The following is an 8,540-nucleotide window of genomic DNA, read 5'->3' as shown; positions in this document are numbered from 1 at the left end:
AGATGTTGGTATGATGTTATCACACTTTCTCTCACGCTTTTCTCTCAGACGTCAGCATTTCCCTTCTTTCCTTCCTCCCTTCCTTCCCTCCCTCCCTTCCCTTCCTCTCTTCCCTCCCTCCCTCCTCCCCTTCCTCCCTTCTCCCCTTCCTCCCTTCTCCCCTTCCTCCCTTCTCCCCTTCCTCCCTTCCCTCCTTCCCTCCCTTCCTCCCTTCCCTCCTTCCCTCCCTTCCTCCCTTCCCTCCTTCCTCCCTTCCCTCCTTCCTCCCTTCCCTCCTTCCTCCCTTCCCTCCTTCCCTCCCTTCCTCCCTTCCTCCCTTCCCTCCCTTCCTCCCTTCCTCCCTTCCCTCCCTTCCTCCCTTCCCTCCTTCCCTCCCTTCCCTCCTTCCCTCCCTTCCTCCCTTCCCTCCCTTCCTCCCTTCCCTCCTTCCCTCCCTTCCCTCCATTCCTCCCTTCCCTCCTTCCCTCCCTTCCTCCCTTTCCTTCTTCCCTCCCTTCCTCCCTTCCCTCCCTTCCTCCCTTCCCTCCTTCCCTCCCTTCCCTCCCTTCCTCCCTTCCCTCCCTTCCCTCCCTTCCCTCCCTTCCCTCCTTCCCTCCCTTCCCCCCTTTCTTCCCTCCCTCCCTTCCTCCCTTACCTTCCTCTCTTCCCTCCCTTCCTCCTTTCCTCCTTTCCTCCGGTCTTGCTCTGTCGCCCAGGCTGGAGTGCAGTGGCGTGGTCTTGGCTCACTGCAACTTCTGCCTCCCGGGTAGAAGTGATTCTCCTGCCTCAGCCTCTCGAGTAGCTGAGACTACAGGCACACGCCGCCACGCCCGGCTAATTTTTTGTGTTTTTAGTAGAGACAGGGTTTCACCGTGTTGGCCAGACAGGTCTGGAACTCCTGATTTTGTGATCCGCCGGCCTTGGCCTCCCAAAGTGCTGGGATTACCCGCGTGATCCACCGCGCCCAGGCCCCATTTCCCGTATCTTTATCTCCCTTTACTGCTTTCTTTGTGGTGTCTTCAGATTCACCTTTGAATATATGAATTCCTTCTTCAACTGTTTTTAGTATCCTTTCATAATAACTTACTGGATATTATATTTCCAAAATTGCATTTTTTCTTTCAAAGTTACCTGGTTTTTTTCATATTATTCCTTTTATATTTTTATTAAAAAATGTCTATTAAGATTCCATTAACTGAAGTTCTCAGATAGCTAATTTTGTCGTTACTTCTGCAGACTACTTTACCTACCGTGTTTCTTCATGTTTATATTACCTTGGAGTTTAAGGGGTGGTTGTTGTTGTTGTTGTTGTTTCCGTAGCTTTATACCTGGGGAGGTTATGTATGGGAATGCACCAAGATCTGTTTGAGAATGTTCCCACTGTAGCACATAAATTTTTACTTCGGTTAAAAGGAGTCAGTTTTTGTGTTTCTCACCTGGGGCTCTCAGAAAGCCCAAGTGGCTTTCATTTTCAGGAGATTCTTCTCTCTACCTTACCTCCTCCGACCCTCCCCCCAACCCAGGGTCAAAGGACCTGACTTTATGCCAAAAATCTCAACTACGACTCTGACTTCGCAGAGAATCCAGCTACATGCTTCTCACTCTATTTTGTTAGTCTCCTCTTGATTTGAGGGTCAGGTGGCTTCCCTTATTTTCCAGAGAGTTCAGTTGTGCATTGAGAAAAGATCCTTTGTTATATTATAACTTTGATTTTAAGGTATTTACTGTGGGGGCATTTTCAGGTTATTTATTTTGCTGTGTTGACTTTAGGACACGATGTTTTGTTCATTTGCGAGAATAATCACTGTTGTTTGGCTGGGTTGGGGGAATATTTAAGGATGTAGGGGATAACAAAATTGTCTTCTAAGTCAGTTAAAGCTTACACGTAAATTATTATTGCACATATTAATACATAACTCCTAACAAAAGTAGGATGAACAAGGAAGTAGGATTATAAAATAAATTACATCTAAGTGATATAATTGTACATATATATATGTAGCATTATCCATGAAATTTCTACCGGATATGTGGTGTTATAAAGTCACTTTCAGGATTTACCTCCCAAATAAAAATTAAAAATCATATGTATTTGAATAATTATGTACATGTCATGAAATGATTATAGTAAATTTTTGTCATTTGGAGGATTAATGCCAAGATAATGACTTTGTAATTCATATAACGTAAAATAATAAAATATGTAGACACAGAACAGAGTAATAGAAATGACCTGAGGTTTATTTAATGTATATTTTTAATTACAAACATTAAGAAATTTAAATTTACAACTTATTAAGATAAAATATTAAGGTAAATCGACTTCCTTGAGGAAATGCTCGTAAGAAAATGTTGTGTATAAACAAGTTTAAAATATACATGGTCCACTTTGCAATGTTTTATTTCACCAAAATACTAAAAAGTGTATCTGTAGATCAAGGGATTATAGATGTTTAATAATTTTATTTTGACATTTTGCTGCATTTTCTAGATTTTCTACAATATACTTTATTATTTTCAATAGTAAAGAAATCCAGTAACTGGTATAAAAAGTGCTTCTATTTAGGTATTTTCCAACTTTGTGCCTAAAAATACAAGTTTAATTTGTTTATTGCTAGAATTAATTTTGTGGCTGTCACAGACTTAGCTATCTCAGATATAATAATACTGTTAATTGATACTGTTGCTGAGGGTCACTTAACGAGGTAACTTACGATGTTACATTTATAATGATATAAGGTTTGTATACTACATCTCAGCAAAGAAATAGCAATTCTTTTCAAGAATGGAAAAGTTCATGAAAGGAAAGTTCATTACTTTCTGAGTCTACTTTAGCTTTCTGTCGTTTACTGTATACTTTTATTTTTTCAATTTTTTTATATAATGTGAATGTCATATAAATATTTGAGTATGTACCAAGACATTTAAATCAAAATGCGTCTTATTTCGTTGAAGAAAATTAAAAACAATTTTAAAGGACAAAAATCATTTTATTTAAAAATAGCTAATGAGATTCAGGTTATAATACTATGATGGCATTAAAGTTTTAGATATTCAAATTTAAATAGTTAAAACTTAAAATATCATACATTAACTTAAATCCTGTAATTTAGCTTGAAATTTTATACTCTTGAAACCACATCTTATCCAAATAATCCTCACATAGTCACAGTCTCTTTAAGATTACTCCTTTTGTAATTATATTAATTTAATCACAGAAAAAAACTAAGAGGATTTTATAATGAGAAAATACATGATTGTCTTCACCTCTGTCTCTGTCCCCTAACACAACGCCTGGTTCTCAAAGATAACGTCATTTTTAATCCTCTTGTGCATCTAAACCAAAACATAATAAACTCCATCCCACCCCACCCCTGGTACTGTACTGAAATTTAAATAAAATTAACTAAGCAAAGAAATGATCAAGTTTGTTTCCTAGGCTGCAAATGTGTAGCTTCTTGGGAATACAATTGCTAGCTAAAATACATATTTCACTGTCAGAGAAAGCTCTCAGCTTTGCCACTTCTTAGCTCTGTGGAAAATCACAGAACCTTCTTCCTAGAGTTATTACATGTTTAAATTATGTGAATCTCGTATTACGAAGACAAGCGCCTAGTTAGTAATATATCAATTACTATTATTATTGTTAATTCTTTTATGTTTATAGAATTATACATAAATACTTTAGAGCAATGTTGTTTTGGGGTCATTTCTTTTTGTTGAAAAATTGCTGCACAATTTGAGGTAGTATGTAAAAACTTTCACCCTGTTCATTTAAGTATTTAAAGGCTTCGAAGTATATCTACACATGTATATTTTTCTTTGGCTTACCGTAAATGTCAGTTGAGACTGGCAGGGTATCACTTGAGGAAATGGGGACAGATACTGTCATTGTACTTTTCCATCTTTTAATGCCTGCAGAACTCAGAGTAAATTTGGCAGATCAAGTAGCTGATGATCAAATCTGTTAATATTTAGGAAAATCATGTATTAATCTAATAGTTGTACCAATTAGAATTTTAAAGGAAGTATTACCTTGGAATGAGTAAGCTCTTTAAGACTTTTACAAAAGCACAGGCATTCTGTAATTCATCAAGTTGTGAATAAACTCATTTCCTGTTACTTAAGAAGAATATGTAACTGGTCCTGGGTATATAACAATTACTTATAAAAATGAAACAAAGTATATCATATCCAGGAATAAATAAAATTATGTATAATTGATATAAAACTGTGGAAATGCATTCCCACTGGGAAACGTTTCTCACTATGTATTTGAAATTGAAAATCCTTAGCATACAGTAAGTGTGGTAGTGTAAAAGTAGCAGTCATTTAAATATAATGAATGTAAAGCAACATTGACATCAATGCTTCTTTTTTGTTGTAAATCTCAAAAACTGTACATTCAATAAGGTTTCTATTATTTGGAAATATTTATATTCAAGAAATTAAGTAGCATATACACTGTTAAGAGTTTGACTACTTCTTGGTGAGATTATTTATGGCCCAAGTAACAGATGCCATTAATAATTCATGTACATGTATGAGTTACATGTGTGTGTATGTATACGTATGTTTCTTAGCATGGTAGGAACTTAAACATTTTCCAAAATTATAAAGACAGTCTTGTTACAGTTAAACAGTTCACGCTGAAAATGTGTATGCTTATTGAGATTCTGTGCTCAGAGGAAATTTCTGCCAATGGGAAGAATTTAGTTAGAAGCATTAACCCTCCTTAGAAATGAATGTTAGACATTAGGGAGAATGCAGTGGAGGCCTGTTTTTTCTGGAGTCTGATCAAGGTCTTATGTATGAATGTCTCTTACTTACATTGCCGGGGTAGAGAAATCAGACCTCCTCATTTTCCCATTTTAAGTATCTATTAGTATATCATAAGATTCTATGAGTGTTTTTAGAATATTTACCTCTACTCCCTCTATCAAAATAATAAATGTTTCTGAGGACTGGCTACTTTGCTAAAATTTTTCCGTGTTACTTTCAAGTCTTAGCATTCCCAGAAGATACATTATATTATTTACTTTTATAAATTTGGAAACTGAAACATAGAGAAGCTAAATAAGTTATTCAGGATCAGAGAGCCAAGAGATGCACAGGGTCCCAAATGGTTTCTTTAGGAGGAAAAAAAAAAAAAAAAAAAAAGGCATCCAGGTTCCAGCAAGCAAGACAGAAAGGTAGAAGTTACATGCACTCTCTTAAAAAACCCATTCCAGAAGTTGCAGAGCTCATTTTAGACTCTATCTCATTAGCCAGAAGTTAGTGACAGGGCCCCCACTGAATCACAGGGAAGTCTGGAAAACACATTCAGTCTTTATTCTGGAAGGTTGTGCTTATCTAAATTTTCTAACTATAAAAGGATATAAAGGCATGTGTTGGTAGATAACTCGAAAACAAATAAGTTTCCATCAAGTTGTTCTAATCAATTATCCTCATTCTTTTGAGTGTCTTTCATGACTTCATCAATTCAATCTGTCACCAAAAACCCTTGCAAATTAAAGATTGAGTAGTCTGCATTTCCAATTGCTGAGTTTTTCCACAGATTTAACCCAGGAATAATCTTCTGACTTGGATTAATGAGGATTTACCTAGACACAAGAAGAAGCATGTGCATTCATCTGTTGTATTATTGCTAAGTGAACTTTATATTTACAAAAAAAATCCCAAATGTTGGATTTATTCTGTCGTGTACTGGGGAGCTGAAAAATTTCATGATCAATTTCAAATTCCAGTGTTTGATGCAATAGAGTGTAGGGAGTTTTGGAAGGATAGACATAGGATTTAATTCTTACTTTTCTACGTACCCCCTGTACAAACTTGGGACTTAGATTTCTTATCTAGAAAGTATGCTTAATAATACATGCTTTGAGTGATTTTGAGAGTATCAGACACAGTAAGTGCTATATATGGGTGTATGTGCACATTTGTGAGTGTCTGTATATATTTACCTACGATTTTTAAAATAAAAACTGTCCTACTTTATGTTAATACATGGTAACTTGATTTTCCCCTATGTTGCATATTTTAAGATTTTTTATATACAAAAACATGTATCTGCACTAGTATTCTTTTTTGCTTTATTTCAATTTTTTTTTGATATTTTTATTTTTTATTCTACTTTAAGTTCTGGGGTACATGTGCAGAATGTGCAGGTTTGTTACATAGGTATACACGTGCCATGGTGGTTTGCTGCACCCATCAACCTGTCACCTACATTAGGTATTTCTCCTAATGCTATCCTTCCCCTAGCCCTCCACCCCCTGACATTCCCCAGTGTGTGATGTTCCCCTCTCTGTGTCCATGTGTTCTCATTGTTCACGTCCCACTTATGAGTGAGAACATGCCGTGTTTGGTTTTCTGTTCCTGTGACAGTTTGCTGAGTATGATGGTTTCTAGCTTCATCCATGTCCCTGCAAAGGAATGAACTTACCCTTTTTTATGGCTGCATAGTATTCCATGGTGTATGTGTGCCACATTTTCTTTATCCAGTCTATTATTGATGGACATTTGGGTTTGTTCCAAGTCGTTGCTATTGTGAATAGTGCTGCAATAAACATACGTGTGCGTGTATCTTTATAGTAGAATGATATATATTCCTTTGGGTATATACCCAGTAATGGGATAGCTGGGTCAAATGGTATTTCTAGTTCTACATCCTTCAGGAATGACAACACTGTCTTCCACAACGGTATTCTTAATCAATCTGTGGTATCACATTCTGTTGGTTTCCTAGTGTATAAAAATACTATTGATAAAGTATATAAGTATTAGAAAAACAAATCTGGTATTTACAGATGGCATCCCTTATACATTAAACATTGAAGAAAATTTGGAATAAATTATTTGAATTAATAAGACATGTTGGTAGGTGGACTGATTGTTTTCATCAGCTAGCAAATGTTTATTGAGCATACATGTGTGCCTGGGTTGCATCTGTGAATATAATAAATAGTCTTGACTTGTTTCAGCCTACGTTCTAGCGAAAACTGTGGGTAGAAAGGAAATAGTAAATAAGAAAATAAATAAATCATATACTTGTTAGAGTGGAAAAGAATAAGGCAGAGTTAGAGTCAGACATGCTGGGATGGAGTAGAGATTCCTATTTATTATTATTATTATACTCTAAGTTCTGGGATACATATGTAGAACATGCAGGTTTGTTACATAGGTATACACGTGCCGTGGTGGTTTGCTGCACCCATCAACCCATCACCTATATTAGGTACTTCTCCTAATGCTATCCCTCCCCTAACCCCCCACCCCAACAGGCCCCTGTGTGAGATGTTCCCCTCCCTGTGTCCATGTGTTCTCATTGTTTACTTCTCACTTTTGAATGAGAACATGTGGCATTTGGTTTTCTGTTCCTGTGTTAGTTTGCTGAGAATGATGGTTTCCATCTTCATCCATGTCCCTGCAAAGGACATGAACTCATCCTTTTTTTTGGCTGCATAACGTTCCGTGGTGAATATGTGCCAAGTTTTCTTTACCTAGTCTATCATCGATGGGCATTTGGGTTTGTTCCAAGTGTTTGCTGTTGTGAATAGTGTCGCAGTAAACATACGTGTGCATTTGTCTTCATAGTAGAATGATTTATAATCCTTTTGGTATATACCCAGTAATGGGATGGCTGGGTCAAATGATATTTCTGGTTCTAAATCCTTGAGGAATCACCACACTGTCTTCTACAATGGTTGAACTAATTTACGCTCCCACCAAAAGTGTAAAAGTGTTCCTATTTCTATTTTAAATGCAGTGCTCTGAGTAATCTATGTGAAAGTGACATTTGGGCAACGGTGTATAAAATGGTGAAAGAGATAGCCAAGTAGATTTCTTGGATAAGGGAATTGTAAAGTGAAGGAGCAGTCAGTGCAAAGGTCCTGAAGTGACTGAGTGCCTATCTTACTTGTGGAGCAGCAATAATGTCATGTGCTGGAGGAGAAGGCAGGGAAGAAGAGGCAAGGGATGTAGTTGAACACTAACGGGAAGCTGAGTGCCCTAGCGTACATGTTTAGGACTTTGGCTTTTCCTGTGAAGCAAATGTGGAATCACTGCAGGATTTTGAGCAGAGGAGAGCCATGGTCTGATTTACATTTCTGAAGGACATCTTAGCTGCTGCACTTTGAATAGACCACAGAGGATGCTATGTTCTTAATCTGTCCCCCAGAATTCATGTGTTGGAAACCTAATCCCCAATACAACAGTGTTGGGAGGTGAGGCCTTTTGGGAAGTGTTTAGGTCATGAGGATTATGCCCTCATGAAGAGATTAATGCTGTTATAAAAGGGCTTGATGGAGGGAATTTGTCCCCTTTTGTCCTTCTACTTTCTTCCATGTGAGGCCACATCAAGCAGGCATTCACCATACACCAGATGCCCGCACCTTGATCTTAGACTTCTCAGCCTCCAGAATTATTTGAAACAAATTTCTGCTCTATATGAATTACCCATTCTGTGGTATTTTGTGATAGCAGCACAAATGAACTAAGACAAAGGGCATTCATGTATGCCGAGAGCATGCAGGGGACTACAGCGGTAATTCAGGGGAAGT

Source organism: Pongo pygmaeus, chromosome 7 (assembly GCF_028885625.2).
Source record: "Pongo pygmaeus isolate AG05252 chromosome 7, NHGRI_mPonPyg2-v2.0_pri, whole genome shotgun sequence".
Classification (NCBI taxonomy): domain Eukaryota; kingdom Metazoa; phylum Chordata; class Mammalia; order Primates; family Hominidae; genus Pongo; species Pongo pygmaeus.
Note: the sequence above shows the minus strand (reverse complement) of the source record.